Source organism: Brassica napus, chromosome C6, assembly GCF_020379485.1.
Source record: "Brassica napus cultivar Da-Ae chromosome C6, Da-Ae, whole genome shotgun sequence".
NCBI lineage: Eukaryota > Viridiplantae > Streptophyta > Magnoliopsida > Brassicales > Brassicaceae > Brassica > Brassica napus.
The window spans coordinates 5,119,520-5,140,813 of record NC_063449.1 but is presented as its reverse complement, the minus strand read 5'-3'; the positions used below and the strand labels follow the sequence as shown (position 1 = coordinate 5,140,813).

The 21,294-nt window shown below is 34.5% G+C and overlaps 1 long non-coding RNA gene across 1 annotated transcript; it reads right to left on the bottom strand.

The window, feature by feature from the left end:
- Positions 1–16,986: 16,986 nt before the first annotated feature.
- Positions 16,987–20,140, bottom strand: LOC125588690. The gene is made up of 2 exons (XR_007324841.1): positions 18,029–20,140; positions 16,987–17,602 (listed from the first exon to the last, which is right to left on the bottom strand). It is a non-coding gene; the product is annotated as an uncharacterized LOC125588690 (long non-coding RNA).
- Between the last annotated feature and the right edge of the window lie 1,154 nt (positions 20,141–21,294).

Below are 21,294 nucleotides of genomic sequence, written 5' to 3'. Positions count from 1 at the left end.
GGTTTCGGGGTTGGGGTTTCGGGTTTCGGGTTTGGGGTTTCGGGTTTAGGGTATGGGGTTTGGGGGTTGGGGTTTCGGGTTTCGGGTTTCTGATTCTAGGGATTTAAACATAACACTCGTTAATTCCACGTAAGCACAAATCGTCGTAAAGTCCACGCAGGATGAAATCGTCGTAAAGTCCACGTAGGATGAAAACCTCGTAAAGTCCACGCAGGATGAAATCGTCGTAAAGTTCACGCAGGATGAAATCGTCGTAAAGTCCACGTAGCATAAAATCGTCGTAAAGTCCACGTAAGACAACGAGGAAATAACGACGAAACCTAAAATTAAATATGGGGTTTGGAATATATGAAGTAGAAAATTAAAGATGGGGGTTTGGAATATATGAAGTAGAAAATAAGGAATATGGGGTTTGGGGTTTCGGGTTTCGGGTTTCAGGTTTCGGGTTTGGGGTTTCGGGTTTCAGGTTTCGGGTTTGGGGTTCTAGGGATATATGAAGTAGAAAATTAAAGATGGGGGTTTGGAATATATGAAGTAGAAAATTAAAGATGGGGATTTGGGTTTCGGGTTTCGGGTTTGGGGTTTCGGGTTTGGGGTTTCGGGTTCCGGGTTTGGGGTTTCGGGTTTCGGGGTTGGGGTTTCGGGTTTCGGGTTTCGAGTTTCGGGTTTCGGGTTTGGGGTTTCGGGTTTTGGGTTTCGGGTTTCGGGGTTGGGGTTTCGGGTTTCGGGTTTGGGGTTTCGGGTTTCGGGTTTGGAATATATGAAGTAGAAAATTAAAGATGGGGGTTTGGAATATATGAAGTAGAAAATAAGGAATATGGGGTTTGGGGTTTCGGGTTTGGGGTTTCGGGTTTCGGGTTTGGGGTTTCGGGTTTGGGGTTTCGGGTTTCGGGGTTGGGGTTTCGGGTTTCGGGTTTGGGGTTTGGGGTTTCGGGTTTCGGGTTTGGGGTTTGGGGTTTGGGGTTTGGGGTTTCGGGTTTCGGGTTTCGGGTTTGGGGTTCTAGGGATTTAAACATAACCCTCGTTAATTCCACGTAGGATGAAATCGTCGTAAAGACCACGTAAAAAGATTTAAACATAAATCACGTTAATTCCACGTAAGCAAAATCGTCGTAAAGTACACGTAAAGAAAAACACGGGCCTTTGTGATTCCTCGCCATTTCCTCGTAAACAAAAACACGGGCCTTTGTAACTGCTCGCTATTTCGTCGTAAATTTACGACGAATTTGCGACGATATGTAATCTTATATATACACCCGACCGCTCACTCTTTCTTTCCTCTCTACTTCCTCTCTACTTCCTCTCCATTTCGTAGCAATGGTAAGCCTCTCTGATTCCTCTCTAATTTGGTTAGTTTAGGATATATTAGGTGGTTAGTATAGGGAATTTAGATAGGTTTGCGGATTTTATGTTATTTAGTGTTGATTAGGTGGATAATGTTGGAAAATATATTGTTGATGTTAATTTTAAAAATTTCATTTTTTTTTCCAGGTTCGAAAAGGAAGACTTACTGCCCATTACAGAGAGATCTTCGGTGAGCCGGGTAGTCGTTTAGACCCGGCCTCTTCTTCCGCTCCCAGTTCTTCGGGCCAGGAGACTGTCCCCGAGACTCAGTACACTCAGAGAGTCTCTGGGTCTACTTCTTCTAGTGCACCATCGGCTCCTCATGTGCCTCCTCCGATGCCTCCTCCTGTGCCTCCTCCGATGGCACCTCCGATGGTCGCTGATATTCATCCTGATCTGATGGTGCCTCCGAGTGCTCCTTACTCGCAGTACACGGTAGAGGACATTCTCAGTCTGCCAGGCAGAGAAGGTTTACCAGTCATCGACCCAGACCGACCGGACGGAACGTTGTGGTATGTTGCATTAATTTTTTTAATTCGTTTAAATATCTTTTATAACATTAAAAAATAATTTATATTTTAAATTTGTATTTTCCAGGTGGGGGGTTGACGGATGTCTTGCATCGGACGTAACCGACACGATCAAGGGTTACTTCTCCATGGCACATCCAAACTGGAGTAAGACGCCTCACTACGTCAGAAAGACGTGGTTCAAAATTTACGCTGTAAGTTTCTATTAATTAATTATATATTTTTTAATTTTTTCATGATTTATATATATACTTTCTAAAAAACTAATTGTTAATTTATTTTTTCCAACAGCAAAAATATAATTGGGCTTTGGGGATCACTGAGAGGGTGAGGAAGAAGTTTAACGCGAAAGCGAAAGTTCGCTTGTTGGACACGGTCTCCAACTGGAAGGGTGACTGGATCGTGAAGGGGTATGAGCGTGGCAAACCCGCTGAGCTCACCACGGACGTGTGGGATGGCCTCATCCGTTATTGGCGCCTTCCTGATTCGATTAGAATCGCCCAGGCTTGCTCTAACTCCCGTAACACGGTCGATGAGCACGGGAACGGGCCGATGCTTCACACTACGGGCCAAAAACCCCACGCCGGTGTCCGTTTGGAAATGGTAATTAAATATTTTATTAAATAATTTTTTTAATAATTATATTAATTTATTCTAACTTTCTTAACTGTTTTTTAGGCCAAAGAGACGGGACATCTCCCGTCTCTTATGGAACTTTACGAGAGGACCCACAAGAACAAGGCGGGCGTATTTGTAGATGGCAAGTCCGAGCAAATCTACAACGACGTAGTTGCTCGGGTTGAAGACCGCCAGACTCAGCTGACCCAGCAGTCTACCGACGGATTACCCGTCACCTTATCCACACTTGAAGTGGATAAGATTTACGAGGAGGTAAATTTTCAAAAAAATTAATTTTTAATTATTCATTTAATTTAACTTTAAATATTTACTTACAATATTTATTTTTTTGTTTTTAAGGTTGTCCCTAAAAAAAAGGGACGGACATTGGGTATTGGTTCCGTCAACGATGTTCCGAGAGCGACATCGTCTTATGGTCAGCGACGGGATGATGAAGTCACGGAGCTGCGTAGAGAGTCCGCTCAGCTGCGTAACGAGTTGACCGCGACAAAATCTCGTATGGGTGGAGTCGAGGGCTTCTTAGACGTTATTGCGGCCACAAATCCGGAATGGGAGTCCATGTTGAGGAACATGCGACAACAACATCCCATTCATGGCGAGTCATCCGGCGACGTACATAACGAGGCGGATGTTACGAGGAGGAGTGATGAATTCTACCGGGCGATGAACGACCCTTAGTTTTTTTTTTGTTGTTGTATTATATAAATTCAAAACTTATTTATTTATAAAATATTTTCATATGAATTTATTTTTATTTTGAATTTTAATTTATTATTAAATTAAATAATTTTAATTATTTTTTTATTATATTTTAAAATTCTGTAAAATAATAAAAACGAAGTAAATTCGTAGCTAATGTACGACCTCTTTACGTGGAAATCTTACGAGGAAATGACGAGAAACAGTTTACGAGTATTTTACGAGGAAGTATTTACGAGGAAATAACGAGGAAATGTTTACGACCATTTTACGAGGAAATCATTTCGTGGTTGTTACGTGTATTTTGCGAGGAAAATCTTTCAAGGTATTTACGTGTAGATTACGAGGAACTGTTTTCGAGTTATTTACGAGGAATTGTAGCGACGTCCTTACGAGGAATTGTAGCGACGTCTTTACGACGAATCGTTCTACTTCGTCTTTACGACGAAATATATTCCTCGCTAAGTTACGACGAATTAGCGAGGGGAATATGTGTTACGACGGACGTGTAACGAGCAAACGCGTTTCTTCGCTAATTCGTCGTAAAGCCTCTTTTACGATGAAATAACGAGGAAAACCGCCCTCGTTAAGATTATGTTTTCTTGTAGTGCATGCTCTAACAGAGGCGTTCTTTACTTTTCATGTAAAACTTCTTGCACGAGGCATGTATTTTGTATCCCTTATACATATATAAAACATTGAAAAAGCACCGTTAGAGAAAAAACCTAATAATTATGGAATAGAGTAAACACTAAAAAACACAATACGTATACTTATAAACTCAAATTCGCATCTGATAACACGATTTCAAAGGGGTCTTTGTTCATTGAGTTGTACTACTCTCAAGTGTGCAACACTTTCACGTGAACTTTCTAACCACCATTGAAGGGTTTCACATCTTTCAGAGAGGTGATTTGCATTATTGCAGATATTTTAGTTTTTTTTCGATTTTGTAGCTTTGAATAGATGTGAGAAAACTTAGGCACGTTATGGGTGTATATATAGGTTTAAGTTACTCGATGGTTGATAATCGTCTAACCTAAACATTTTTGTAATATTCGATTTATGTTAAGGAAATCCCTGGAGAAATGATAAAGTACAAAATATTTAAAGATATATAGTTAGCGACATTTTACATATTTTTTTTTAATATCCACGATTTTAGAGAAATATAATCTATCTTATTATATAAAGTTTGGTTCTTCAAAATTGCTAATTAACATGATTGTGACACATGCCAATTATATATATTAAGATTGTGACATGTGTTAATCTATCTCATAATTAAAAATATAAGTACTAAGATATTAAAAACGAATTTTATTAAAAAATAATTAAATATTATTTAATAGTAATTTTTCTTTTTAATATCCTAATAAAAAGATAATTGCCAAGTATTATTTGATAATAATTTTCCTTCTAATATTGTGACATGTGTTTAAATATATAATTATTAAAATATATATAATAAGATAATAAAAATGAATTATGAAAAAAACTACCTTTAGAAATTATTTAATAGTAAAAAAAATTTAAAAAATATTTAGTAGTAATGTTTTTAGAAATTTTCCTTTTTCAAAATCCTAAAAAATATATTTGAAAACATTTATTTAATATAATTTTCCTTTTCTAAAATTTTAATGAAAATATAATTATAAAATATTATATTGAGCTTGGTTCTTCAAAATATCTAATTAACATGTTGTGACACATGTCAGTTATATATTTAAAAATGTGATATGTGTTAAACTATCTCATAATCAAAAATATATATACTAAAATAATAAAAATAATTTTTCTTACAAATTAATTATAAATATTATTTAATAGTATTATTATTATTATTTATTATAATGTTTTTTTAAATACACTAAAGATAGAGAATTATAAAAAATAAATATTAACTTTTAATAAGTAGTTTAAAAAAAAAACAAATTGTAAAATCATACAAGTACAATAAATTATTTAATAAAAAGCATGAACAAAAAATAACTTTTAAATAAATAATATTACTTTTTTTAAAGCCTAATTAAAAGAAAATTATAAAAGTACTTTTCTTATAAGTAACTACAAATATTTCACATATATATTTAGGTTTAAGTTTCCACATATTATTTCTACATATTCCACATATTTACATGAAAAGTATTACCTGATTATTTTCTTTTAATTTGTTGATAAAACTCAACTTTTTATTATCATTATTATATCTTATGATGCTAACATAATTTTTAATTTTGATGTTGTTGTCGTACATGAGTATGTGTGAATATGATGAAAATGTGTTTGTATGTATAAGACAAAATATAAATGATAAACAATATTTTTTCTGTTAAAAATAAAATAGTTGTATAAAATCTAAACAAAAAAACTAATTATAAAATAATTAATTTCCATTTTAAAATTCTAAATAAAATAAAAATGTAAAAATAAACTTATTTTTCTTATAATTAACTAACTTTACTTTTTAATGATTTTGTGTTAAAAAAATATAAACCAAAATTAACTTCAAATATTTCACATGATATGATTGTGACTGTATCAATTAAAAAAATTAGATTGTGAATGTTTCAATAAAAACTCGCATTATGTGAAAATAACTTCTTATTTTCCTAAAATCATAAATAAAAGAGATTTCTAAAAAAAAACATTTCTTTCCTAATCTTAACCAATTAAGATTTTTTTTTTATTTTTTAAAATAAATCATGACCAGAAAGAATTGTAAAATTGTATTTAATAGTAATTTGTACATTAAAAAATTAAAGATAAACATAATAGTAAAAATTATTTAATTAGCAAGAAAATTTATAAAAATATAAGTGATATTGAAAAAAAAACGAATTTTGAAAATGGCAACATTTAAAAATAGTTAATATTAACTGGAAATAATTATTTGATAGAAATTTTATATTACTAAATCCTAGACAAAATATAATTGTAAAATATTATGTAATATTAATTTATTTTTCTAAAATCCTAAAAAACTGTAAAAGAATATTTGATAGTTGTTTTCCTTTTGTAAAAAAATTCCTAAACAAAAGAAATTTCTATCATTATCTTAAGTCCTAACCAAAAGAGAATTGTAAAAATTTATTTGATATATTTTTAAGAGAGTATTTGGATATGAACATGATCCTAAAAATTATTTAATTAAAAAAAGAAGTGTAAATTTAGTATTGATACGAATTGTAAAAATAGTAATTTTAAATTTTTTTATTAATAACTAAAAATAATTATTTGATAGCAAATTATTTTTTTCTGAAATTCTACAGAGAAGATAATTGTAATAGGTTATATGACAGTAATTTTTCTTTTCCAAAATCTTTAAAAAAATTGTAAAAGAGTATTTAATTTTTTTTAATTGTAAATAAAAAGGAGATTTATAAAATATAGTTTTTTTCCTTTTAAAAAAATCCTAAAAAAATAAAAATTTAAAGACTTATTTAATAAAACATTAAATTAATACATAAGAACATGTATAATGCTGTCATTGACTCGATTGGTGTATTTGATTTTCATTTCCTTTGACTTTTCATTCAATTTCTTAATTCGGGTTGTGTTCAGTTTAAACGTTTAGGTATAGTATTTTCTCTAATTCTAAGTACAAAGTTTATAACAATTCATCTATGCACCATGATTATAAAAAATACAAATATTAACTTAAACTTATGTGCAAAAATGAGTTTTAATTATTAAATAAATCTCAAACATCATATGTAAAAAAACAATCATAAAACTATAATAAAATGATTTATTATTTTATGGTTTTTATTAAACTAAAATATCAAACAAAACCCGCTGCAACGCAATGGACTCATATCTTGTATATATATAAAAGATTGTTTCATCTCTCTTGGGCGCGCCACGTCAACATCCACGTCAGAAAGTCGAAGGCTCTGGACGTGACACATGTCAAGGTAATTGAAACTCACCGTATCACTTAACATGTTGCGTGATGGGCTTTTATCGTAACGGGCCTGTACAAAAATTAAATCGAACCCAAATTTGATATGGAATTTGCAATCGCCATGAAAACGTCTGGAGCCCTAACTTCTTCTTTGTTCTATCTTGCCGATAAAATAATATTCAAACGTAACAGAGTGAATCTGAATCGAATTGTCGTCTCAACGGACTCATTAACAATTGTTCTCAACACCTGACACGATCTATCTTTAAATGCATCCTCCTTTTACTTCCTTTCTCAAAAATTTTGACTTTAAAAAGGTAAGTCCCATCCCTGAATTTCATCAGTTCTCTCCTCTCGGACTTCAGTCATAATATTTCCAGAAATCCAACGTTAAACTCTGATCAAACTTTTAGTTTATGGGAGATGATTTCGATTTCGATTTTGTTTGTGGAAGTTTAACTTTGTTCATGTATTGATTATCAATTTTTTTAAATCAAAAACTTTTTTTTATGGGGGATGATTTAGATTTAGATTTTATTGGTTGATTTTGTTTCAATTTTTTCTTTTATCAATTTTGCAGGTTCGACAGATCTATGTTTTATAAAGTATAGATAATTAGTTTATACCATAACTCTTGCTATATTTTATATTTTAAAAAATAGGGACGACATCTAGCTTCACATATACCTTGCATTGTTGCACATCAGTAGTAATTATATGATTCGAGCTTTATGTGGGCAAACATTAAGATATTAACATATACAATACAAACCACTATTTTACATATCTCGACTGGATCAAACATGGTTTATCATTTTGATGAACGACATATATATTGTTCATCGTAAAAATCATAACAAAACCAACACAATGCTTCCTACATTTTTTTCACAATCATTAATACTTGATAGTTGCCAAGATAGATTTGATGTCTTCAGCAACTGACATAGCATCTTGGGCGGCTCCGGCTATCCCCTTCCTAGAAAATCCAGCACATTAATGATTTCTCTCTCGTTTCCAATGTTCCGTCATTGGGGTTTTATGAGAAGGCATCATCTTTCATCACATATTCATAGTTATGTGTTATCATTTCACAACACACATGACCATTATAATACATAAGACCAGTTTTATTTTGTTTTGAGTAGAGGGTGTTTAGGAGTACCTTTAACCAGTTGCAGAGAGAGCTTTTGTAACCAATCGCAAACACAATCGCATCGAAATCTTGTTTCAGTCCATTTTCAAACGTTAAGGTCTTGCCTTGGATGCTTTTAATGACACCATTAATAACCTAATAGTGCAATAATAGTTAGTGCTCATGTTTGATTGTTTTCACTTTATTGTTTTAGACTATTAGTACTTTCCAAAAAGAAAATCAAGTTTTCGTGAAGCTTTGATCCATGAAAAACTAAGAAATAAAAATATACACAAAATAAATATTTTATTATACTTTTTTATTGATATGCAAAAGTATTTTTCCCATTTCCAGAAATGAATTATGCCATATGAAAAATGTACATTATATTTTTTCTTCCTTTCACTTATTATATATTTGTACTTCCTTTTCATTTGTATAATTTAAATATTTTGCTGATAATATTTATCATTATATATTTCATAAGAAATCAAATTATAAGCAATCAAATTAATAAAGATGAATATGAAATTTGATGGACAATGAAAGGTAACTGAATCTTGCCTTGACGAATCTTTTGGACAGTTCCGACATAGATGGTTGGAGTTTTTCCATTAAATAGTTTGGTGGGAAAGGACCTTGTTTTGGTCGGACGAGTCCATACTTGGAGGGATATCTGGAGATAAATAACCTTGCTGTAGCCAGCACTAGGCATGTCCAATATGGTAAAACCGAACCATACCAAACCGAACCAAATCGAAATAGACAATATGGTATGGTTTTGGTATATACCATATAAACCGAATGGATATGATTTTATAAAAACCGTAGGATTTGGATATGGTTTGGTATATAACCGATTAAACCGAATAAACCGAACAAAACCGATCGAAAGTAAAAACATGTAAATATGTACATATTTTATAACGTCACATGAAAAATATATTTGTTATATAAGTTATTCTTTTTTTAATAATTATTACCATATTTTTATAGTAATAAAGAATCATAATTTGAAAAACAATTAAAATATAATTAAATAACAATTCATCGTAACTGAAGCTTTTTATTTTCTTAGTCTTCTTCTTTTAATCATTTTATTTTCTTTTAGCATTGATTAAATTGAAGTGAAGGTTATAAATTTGATGGATAATAACTAGAAAAAAATCTTCACAATTTTTTTCTTATTTATAAACGAACAGAGTTTCACTCGACGAAACATGACTTTGATGAACACTGAATATGGAAGAGTGGAAACATTTTCTTTTATACTTCTCTTCTCTTTTGTTTTTTATTTTTATTTTCAAAATTTCGAGCTTTGATTTTAATTCTAGATTTGATTATTTCATTTGAAGGTATAAGCGTTTTTATTTTTTTGTTCTTTTATTTGAAAATATAATATATTTTAATAAATGACTGCGATGACAATATGACTCTAAAATTTATATAATATGATCTCAAACTAAATAATTATGTTTTGGTATAAAACCGAATAAACCGAAACCGGCGGTATATAAACCGAACCAAACCGAAGTAAATATGGATTTAGAATGATAGTTATATTTTACTAACCGAGATACCGAAAAACCAAAAAAAACCGAACCGAAACTGAACCGATTTTCGGATTGAACACCCCTAGCCAGCACCGTCACTAATGTGTCAACCATTGTCACAGGAAAATACTTAAGCAATGACATCCCCAAGTACACCTTTCGTTGGCCAATACATGAACCTGTAAAAATTTAAAGAATGAACTGAATAAAACAACATATGGTAATGAAACAAATTTAATAATATTAAAAAAATTTATTGGGTAAAAAAATTGAGAAATAAAAGATTTATTTTCTTTGTTAAAGTTGAAGAAACCAAAGACATTCATAAAACTCATATTGTTCTCTAGAAAAAAATCATAGTGATTAACACTATCATATATAAATCTAAAAAGCTAATCTCCAAACGAGAATTTTCACCTCCGACCACGAGAACATTTTTACCTTTAAAGTGACATCCAGAATGTACTGACCCGAATGCAAAATCTCAATGGTGAAAGTATCAAGCCCTTTCACCTCCATAAGATACTGATCTATATTCTCTTCGGTTGCAACAAACTCCAGAGGTTGTACTGGTTGGAGTTTGTGGTGGTCGCAACTGGAGAGAACGGAGAAGGTTATCAAGCGCTTCCACCACTGGTGAGACTGTAAATTCGAGTTAGTACGAATATGGACGTGACTTTAAAGGTAAAAATGTTCTTGTGGTCGGAGGTGAGAATTATATGTAGACTTGTAACACCCCGATCCGGCCGACTAGGCCACGGTCGAAGCCTTACGTCGTTCGGTCCACTTCTTGGCTGAACCTCTTAATTATAATATCGCCTAAAGGCGAGGGCTAACTTAGACCTTAGCTAAAGACTTTCTTAGTACTTTATAGCCTAGATCCTTTCAACAGATACGCAGTGGATTATTCTCTAATTAACCATTGGTCTAAAACCAATCTAACACTTGTCTGGTCGAATCACCTTAGCCTTGGTCAGTTTACACAACTACCGATTAGCTTAAAGGTCAATCCTAAACCCAAACCAAGTCATACGATTCTGAGGTTCCATTCCCCTAAACCATTCTATCTAGATCTATGCAGGTATTGCAAGATCTTACCTTTGCCACATCTACGGAGCTCATTAGCTCATCGGTCCTCCATTGACTCGAATTGCTCTTGTTTGATAGCTGGACCACGATCACTCAATGATCTTACTTAAGGTCCTTGTCTTGATTCCTGAATCAAACAGCTCCCCTAGGTACTTAGTCATTCAACCAACCATCCCCACAGACATAAGTAACCTTTGAGAAGTCTTTGAAAGGATAAGGATATACATTTGGCCTTTCATGGCTCATACACAATCCGAAATCCTTTTGCCTTATAGGCAATAGTACAAAGTCCATCTTCTGGACTAATAAAGCTCATTAGATCCTACGTCAATCAACCAACCATCCTCACATGACTTGGAACTGATGAGTCATCATCTGGCCTGACCGGCCTTGGGACTTAACCCAGACAACAAATATGATTTGTTCATACCAACTGATGCATTCATTAATCAGATTAGTTCCGACACCTTGAACCATCATCCAGAGGTCAGGTCGTCCATACTCAACCATGATCAGATCTTACATGGCTTTCCTTGAACAATCACACCTAAGCTCAATACTTATGGTCTACGACACATAGTACTAGCCATACACTTCGTCATGACTCTTAGACAATCTCGAAGTTATCAACACCAAGGTTGATATCTAGAAGCATCACATCACTACTCTTACTCCAACAACGTGTCTATCCATACTAGTGCTCGGCCATCGAACCATCGTCATGAAACATGATCCGACCACTAGACTTGATAAGCCGTCGTCTACTTAGCAGGTATTGACATAACCGGCCTTCCATTGCCATCATGTGGGTCTACGCCCTACATAAGGCATATGGCGCCTATCCTACTCACCAACCCGAAGTTGATTCTAAGATATCCTACTTAGCTTTTGCGGCTAGAAACATCCAACCATAGCCGGATCGTCCATAATCCCGTCTAACCATCTGGTTAAGATCTAGGTGCGATCGGCCAGTTATAAGTCCGGCCCAAAAGCTCACGGACCTTCTTACCTGATCAGACCCAAAGCCTGGATCCATACCACCGAGTAAGGCCCAAGCCCAAACCGGATTGCCTTGCAACCGATCCGACCTTGCGACACAAAACTTCGGTTAAACGAATTGTCCGTCTGTTCGACTATGCAGCCGCAGACTGTCCACTTGGTTCGGCCTAAGCCTTGAACCACTGTTACCGTTTGGAACTCACATCTTTTGGGAACTAGTACCCTTTGGACACACGTGCCTCTTGGAAACTCATGACCCTTGGCAACTCGTACCCATTCAGATGTTCCAACCGATCGACCTAACCGTCCGTATGGACTGTCTGGTCCGTGCGTGTGTCCGGCCTATGGCCAAAGGACCACGCCTTAACCTACACAAGACATGAACCATTGTGACTATTCAGGAAAGGGTTGCAACCGTTCAGAACAGAACAGAACCGCCCCTATCCAATCGGATCACCTGAGGCCGGTTTAGACCATGCGCGCGCCTAACTCATCGGTTATGGACTGCGACCGCATTACTCAACCAGAACCACGGTTATAACAAATCCCAACATATCAACAAGGCCACGCCAATGTACAGGAGGAGTAGAAGAAGAAATAGATGAAAAGAATAAGAAGAATAGGACATAATCCAAACGCCCATGGCTAGACCGGTTCGGACTGTCCGATTGTCTTAGCCGATGAGTCGGTGGTTATCCCACTGACCCTATCTGACTGAACCACGGGGTTGGAGTCCTTCTCCAGACCTTTCTCTATGCCTTGGGTATCCGTAACCACACGGCCTCCTCTCTCCTAAACCGTTCTCCTTTCCGGAGATACTAAACCACCACAACCGAGCCTTTTCCGGCCGATCTCTCTCTCTCTCTCTTTCTATTTGGCCTTAGCCTTTTGTTTCTCACGAAACTGATTGTCTAGAATGGACAGAGAGGGCCTATATTTATAGAGAATTGGCGGCCAGGACTTGACACACGAACAGGTACAACTTGCTAGGCGAATGGGCATGACTTGACCGAAAGGTTGCAACCTTGGCCACTTGCACCCCAGCGCCCATAACTGCCCTTTCTTGGGTCGGTCCTGAGCCCAAAGAGATTCCCAGGCCTTCTGGACATAGCCCACAGAATTTCCCAAAGACCCATCAGTCCCTAGCCCACATGGCCGGCCAACCAGCAAACAACCGGCCCGGACTCGGTCCAACTGCTCGAGACCCGAACACTCTGTCGAGCTGAGTTGAGATGGCTCTCAGCTGACCCAGCTGAGTGAGCTAGTAGTCCAGCTGTTTGATCTGACTTAACTTGGAACGAGCTAGGCTGAGCTTGACCGAGCTACGTCTAGCTGATCGAGCTTCCCGTAAGCATCGCCCAGCTTCCGTACAGCTTATCCTAGCTGACTTCTTTCTCTTATAAGGTTAGTCTCAGCATCCTGACGTCCTTAACCTTCTATCTTTGCCATGGGACACTTGTCTTAAGGTCCTAAGACCGGCTAGTACGTTTCCTCGATCTATGGCCGTCCCAATGATCCTATTCGGGATCGGGGATGCGACAAGACTAGCTTTGTATTTAATATCTTGGATGCTAATACGACCGTTACTACAAGAAAACATGCATTTGCTGACGGAATTCCTGAGGGAATATGATGTGCCGCAGTCCACGGATCATTACATGGAACCAGCTCAGCATGGAGTTCAGGACGTTCTGAACATTTCAACCGAGGTTCATGTTTTTCACCGTACCAGACTTGACTTGGATCATGCCAGACTTGAGAAAGATCCTGCCAGACTTGAGAAAGATCATGCCAGACTTGAGAAAGATCATGCCAGACTTGACTTGGATCATGAGGTTTCACAAAATGATCGAGACTTCTCTCTTTTGGCTCGATTGCCTCATACTGCACGTACCGGCGACCGTACTGATGGACTGATTGACCCTTTTGATCAGTTCATGCACTTTGATCAGCCAAATCTCCCTAAGGCAAGGATCCTTCACCTATCTGAAGACATAGGACACACTTGGTCCAGTATGGTTCATGATCTGGACATGGTGGTTCATACGGACAGTCCCACATCCGTCGTTCGCCTTACCGCGATTCATGCTTCAGGATACAACGAATCTGGATAGAAGCCGAACAGTCACCTTGTCTAGTCTTATCTCTTTATTTTCGTATTAAAGACTAGATCTAAATCTAGATCTACTTTTTCATTTAATTCCTAGATCTACAAAACACTATAAATATGTAGTTCATTTCATCAATAAAACCAGTTCAGTTTTGGTTATTTATTTTGTTTCTTCTCTGAGTGAGAGAGAGAGTTCTTTAGCTAGTTCATTGGTGTGAACCGGCTTGTTGATTTGGTGGTCAGCCAATTCATCTTTGTGTGTTGTTTGGTGGTTAGCCAACACATTCATTCTTTCTTTGGTGGTTAGCCTTAGATCGTGGGTATATGAAGAGTCATTCCGCATCTCTTGACGATCCTTTCAATCCATCTCAGTTCCAGAAGTGCCGTTTGCCTTCTCGGATCATATCCAACACCCAGCTAAAGTGATCCTCCCTATCTTAGGGTTCTTCAGTTGGTATCAGAGCCACTTTGGCTGGTTTGTTTTCAATTCATCTTTTCATCTTCTCATCTCTCCACGATTTTATTTTCTTATTTCTTGTTGGATCAGGGTTGTTCCTTTACTCCCTTGTGATCGCCAGTTATTATAAAAAAAAAAAAAAAATCTATCAAAAAAAAAAAGAGTAAATGTTTTGGCTTGAATCACTTCTGAAGAGAAACCCTGCTGGCTGAAGAGAAACCCTGCTGGCTGAAGAGAAACCCAGCCTTAGGACAGTTAAGGCGGATCCATATCAAAATTCTCTTCATCTTTCTTTCTCTTTTCTTTTTTCCCACAAAAGTTTGTTTTGGGTTTTGATTGCTGAATTTTGATTGCCTATCATCCTTTGAACCAGTGGAAAGAACTCTGAGTGATCACCTAAAAATCATGAGCTAAACACTTTGAGAGTGTGAGGATTTTTATTTGCTAACTCTTTTGTTAAGTGTTTTCAGGATGTTTGGACTTCTCAAGAAATCAAAACTACAACAAGACGTTTACTTTCCTTTTAAAACCGTGTTAAAAAAAGAGTAAATGATTTTTGGAAATAAGAAACAGTTTGCTTCTAATGGGTTTGATTTTGTGCATAAACAAAGAAACCAAAGGAAGAGACAAAACAAGTTCGATGATGATGAGAAGTGGATCAGGAGTGGTGATTGTCCCTTCACCAAAGCCAAGAGAAGCAACCGTGATGTGTCTGATCAGAACGAGCTTCAGACTTATGTCAGCTTGGAAAAGATGTTGCATAAGGCGATTCATGTTGTCCGACAACTCAAAAAGAAGGGAAACACCAACACTTCTTCTGCACCAAAACAACAAAGTAATTCTTCTTCTCCTTCAAATTCTGATTTGAAAACTAATGTGTTGTCTTCTGATAAAAGCAAGGCTGTGAAAACCACAAGCAAGGCTCTTTCTACCAGGTGCTTCAAATACCATAGGGTCGGTCATTTTGCCAACAAGTGCAAAAAACATAAATCGTTGGTGACTTTGGAGAAAATTGAAACCGAGCCAGAAAATAAAGACCCTTTACCAGTTTTCGATGACTATGCACATGAACCGAAGGAAGGGTCAGGTGGAGAGCAAAACTGTGGTCGTAAAGAAGGATCTTCTTCCATTCACAAACCGGACCGAACTCAAGGTGAGCAACGTTCTGATTATGGTTCTTTTGCTTATAATCCGTTTCCTTTTAATGTTTCAGATTTGAGGACAAATCTTTTTGAAGAGGAAGGGAATGATGTACCGCAGTCCACGGATCATTACATGGAACCAGCTCAGCATGGAATTCAGGACGTCCTGAACATTTTAACCGAGGTTCATGTTTTTCACTGTACCAGACTTGACTTGGATCATGCCAGACTTGAGAAAGATCATGCCAGACTTGAGAAAGATCATGCCAGACTTGAGAAAGATCATGTCAGACTTGACTTGGATCATGAGGTTTCACAAAATAATCGAGACTTCTCTCTTTTGGCTCGATTGCCTCATACTACACGTACCGGCGACCGTACTGATGGACTGATCGACCCTTTTCATCAGTTCATGCACTTTGATCAGCCAAATCTCACTAAGACAAGGATCCTTCTCCTATCTGAAGACATATGACACACTTGATCCAGTATGGTTCATGATCTGGACATGATGGTTCATACGGACAGTCCCACATCCGTCGTTCTCCTTACCGCGGTTCATGTTTCAGGATACAACGAATCTGGACAGAAGCCGAACAGTCACCTTGTCTAGTCTTATCTCTTTATTTTCGTATTAAAGACTAGATCTAGATCTACTTTTTCATTTAATTCCTAGATCTACAAAACACTATAAATATGTAGTTCATTTCATCAATAAAATCAGTTCAGTTTTGGTTATTTATTTTGTTTCTTCTCTGAGTGAGAGAGAGAGTTCTTTAGCTAGTTCATTGGTGTGAACCGGCTTGTTGATTTGGTGGTCAGCCAATTCATTTTTGTGTGTTGTTTGGTGGTTAGCCAACACATTCATTCTTTCTTTGGTGGTTAGCCTTAGATCGTGGGTATATCAAGAGTCATTCCGCATCTCTTGACGATCCTTTCAATCCATCTCAGTTCCAGAAGTGCCGCTTGCTTTCTCGGATCATATCCAACACTCAGCTAAAGTGATCTTCCCTATCTTAGGGTTCTTCAGAATATATAGTAGAACTCTTTAAATAACTTAATTAATGTCGTTTTTACCTTTTAATTATTAATTTATGAATGCATGAACGTTAAATTGTGGTTTAGATTTTTTTCTCTCCGTGTGAAACTATTACTAATATGCCGCTCAACAATAATTGAAATTTTATCAATTCATGGTTAAAAACTCGTTTGAATTATTGTGTGTTTGAGCACTATAGGCCATAGTATCATATGATAATGCTAATCACTATGAACTTTGGCTAGCTTATTTAAATATGAGTTTTATCAATGTCTTTGGTTTCTTCAACTTTAGCAAAGAAAATGGAATAATAGAATAACCGTTTGTTGAAAAAAAAAACAAAGAAAAAAATGATTTATGTATCAATTTTTTTAACAAATGCTTAACCAATACACTTTTTAATATTCTAAATTTTTTCATTACCATATGTCGTTTTATTCAATCCATTCTCTAAATTTGTACAGGTGCATGTAGCTAGTTGTCCAAAAAGAAAAGTACATGTGCATGTATTGGCCAAAGAAGAGGTATACATGGGGATGTTATTGCTTAAGTATTTTCCGGTGACTGTGGTTGACACAAAAACGGTTTTTCGCCACCTAATTCTTTACCGGGAGAAACTCCAGTCATCAGTGAGGGATCTGTCCGAAAGATTCGCGGCAAAAGATTCAAGTATCTTCTATTGTCCAAAAAAAATCTTGCCATCGCAAATCTTTTGGAAAGTTCCCTCACTGATGACTGGAGTTCTCCCGGTAAAGAATTTGGTGGTGAAAGGACCTTGTTTTGGTCGGATGAGCCAATACTTGGATGGATCTACGTACATAAATAACCCTGCCTTAGCCATCAACATCACCAATATGTCAACCATAGTCACTTGAAATATTTCAGCAATGACATCTCCTAGTATCCTCTTCTTTGGTCAATACATTCCTCTGCAATACATGCCTCTGCAATACATACATCTGCACAAATTCAGAGAATGAAATAAATATATTGACATAGGGTAACAAAAAAAATGAGAATATTAAAAAATTAGATGTTGAGCGTTTATTATTTTTTTTTGAAATAAAAGATTTATTTTCTTTGCTAAAGTTGAAAAACTGAAGACACTGATAAGACTCATACTGTACTAAACTATCAAAAGATCATAGTGATTAGCATTATCATATGATACTATGGTCTATGAGCTCAAAACTCAATAATTCAAACGAGATTTTAATGAATATATAAAACATCAATTATTGTTGAGAGGCATATTAGTAATTATTTCACACCAAAAAACAAAATCGTAAAAAAAAATTGACATGCAAGAGAAGTGTGCAGCTTTAACGTTCATTCATTCAGAAATCAATAATTAAAGACAAAGCTACATTAATTAATTTACTTACCGAACTTATTTGCATCCAATTTGTTTAGATCAAAACTCATCTCCAAACCTGAATTTTTACCTTCGACCACAAGAAAAACAATTTTACCTTTAAAGTCACGTCCAAAGTGTACCGACTCGAATATACAATATCACTGGTGAAAGTATCAAGCCTTTCACCTCCAGAAGATACTGATCTCTCTTTTTTTCAGTTGCAACCGACAGAAACTCCAACCAGCCCCACAAACTCTGGAGGTTGTACTGGTCGTATTTTGTGGTGGTTGCGACTGGAGTGAACGGAGAATGTTACATTCCGGCGGTGAAAGGGCTCGATACTTTCAATGGTGAAATTGTGCATTCGAGTAAGTACAAATCTGGACATGCCTTAAGAGGTAAAACTGTTCTTGTGGCCAGAGGTGGAAATTCTAGTATGGAGATGAGCTTTGCTCTTAATAACTTGGATGCTCGTATGGCCGTTTCAACAAGAAAATATGGCATTATCTGACGGAATTCCCGAGGGAATAGATATTATAACTCCTTAAGTCACTTAATTAATATCGCTTTTGTCTTCTAATTATTAATTTATGTATGCATGAACGTTAAAACTGCATACTTCTATTGTATGTCAAATTGTGGTTTAGATTTTTTTTTTCTCTCAATGTGAAATAATTACTAATATGCCTATCAACAATATTTATCTATTTGTGGTTAAAGCTCGTTTGGATTATTGAGTTTTGAGCTTTATAGACCTAAGTATCATATGAATTTAATGCTAATCACTATGATATTTGGCTAGCTTAGTACAATATGATTTTTATCAATGTCTTTGGTTTCTTCAACTTTGGCCAAGAAACAAATATTTTATTTCTCAAACGTTTTTAAATAAATGCTTAACCAATAAACCATCAAATATTCTTAATTTTTTTTGTTACCAAGAAGAGGTATACTTAGGGATGTCCTTGCTAAAGTATTTTCCGGTGACTATGATTGACGCAATGGTGATGTTGATGGCTAAAGCAATGTTATTTATGTATGGAGATCCCTTCAAATATGGAGCTGCCGACCAAAACAAGGCCTTTTTGCCACCAAATTCTTTACCGGATAAGTAACCGATGTGGAAACTGTCCAAAGGGTTCGAGACTGCAAGATTCAGGTACCTTCTATTGTCAATTTATTTTTTTTAACACATTATCCACCAAATTTCATATTCATATTTATTAATGTGATTGCTATGTAATGGGTAGTGTTAAATATATTCCGTAAAAAATTAATTTATATATATGAGATATGTTATATGTATTAGGTTTAGCGAAGAAACAAAACTATTATAGTAAAAAATTTATTATAAAATTAAATTATATGGGTTATTGGTAACAACTTCATCATTTATATATGTTAACTGAATGTAAATTTATAAGTTAAACTAATTTGGTTTTACTTTACTCAAATAGTTACAAAGTATAGTTTTAACCTCTATGTTTACAGTAATCGACTAACTATAATTATTATCGATATTTATTTGGTTTAATCTATTTTTCATCATACTTGTTTCATGATATTTTACATTTTAAATTCATTTATCAATTTAATTTCATTGATTTTTTTTACGTTTCACTAATATTTTGTTTTTTTGTCTATATTTTATTAAATATTTTCTTGTTTAATATTGTATTTTTTACATTTTTATATTAGTTTATTGCATATAATTTTACATCTACTTTGTATATATTTCGATTACATATATAAATGATGAAGATTTTCACAATAACCAATAAAATTTTATGATAATGTTTTACTATTATAATTTTGTCTCTTCGCTAAAACTAATGTATATAAAAAAATTTATATATTTTTGTTGGTATATTAATTTTATTTTCATAAATATTTTATAGTAATATATTAATATGTTTGCCTTGAGCCTTTAAAATCCTAGACACGTCACTTCGTAGTTGTTAAGGTAGTCGATCAAAAGATCTTTGGCATGGATATACACATTATTGGGACTGTACATCAAGCTCGCAAAAGTTTTTAGCTAAGTGAAGTTTGAGACGATCGTAAGCTCGTTTCTTCCAAAGTGATGCATAGATGTCTTATTTATCGAGGATCACGTTTGGGGTTGAGTGTTAGTTTGGACAATCCGATGTTGCTACCGTCTGGCCCAGCTCCCACAATCGCCACTATAGTCTCCATATCTAGCTCGTTTTTTAGGTATGATAGGTTTTCTCTTTTGTGTTACTTGGAGATATTCATTAATTATGTTGTTATATAGAGTACTAGTGGGTTTCCCGGGCTACGCCCGGGTTTCTTATATAAATTTTAGTTTAATTTAATCTATTATATTACTATTGGAATATATATAATGCATATCTATCAATTTTCACAAAATATGAATTATAAAATGAATTTAAAATTATTAGAGTGGAAATGCTAATAATTTTGAAAATAAATATTATATGACTTAATAACTATATGTTGTTGATTTACTTTTCTTATAAGTTTTATTAATGCTTTAGACGTACTTTTCAATTAATTTTATTTCCCATATTTTTATTATTTAGAACTACTTGTTTGAATAAAATTAAATATTTTTATTGATTCGAGAAAGTAAAATTTGGGTTTTGTTAGTTTACGGCGTTTCATTCTTTTCGACGGTAAGAATACAGACCTCTCACCTAAATGAAATAAGATTTAAATTTATAGATTGTATTTTTACTTGTCGTCATTATTTTGTTTTGAAGATAAAACAGTAATTTAATAGATACTAAAACTAAATGCTTGAAATTAATGTATGATGTTTCAATTTTTAATTTTCAGTAAAAGAATAATTATTTATTTGAAAAAATATATATTTTTTAAAAAAGTGTATTTCAAAATTTAATCCTTCAATTATATATAATTTCTAATTATATTCTCACTATTTCATAGAAAAATCGTATTCATGAAACAACTGAAGGTGATGATTTGGTTAAAAAGTTTGAAAAGTTGGTAGAAGGTGAAACAAAATTAATTATTGTTTTCGGTTTAATATTTAAGGGATGAAGCTGAGTTTATAAAATTTTATTAATGCTGTATAAATTATATTTAGATTTTTATAAATGATTTAAGAGTCTTAACTAAGAGTTTTTAATCAGAAAATTAATATGTAAATTGTTATCTTTTAAGAATAAATTTGAAACTGGTATCAAATTTGTGGTAAATTTGAAATTCCCCTATTTTAGAAAATACTATGGCCAAGTTGAAAATATTGCAAGGGAAATTAAATAACTCAAATAAAACTAAAACGAAAAC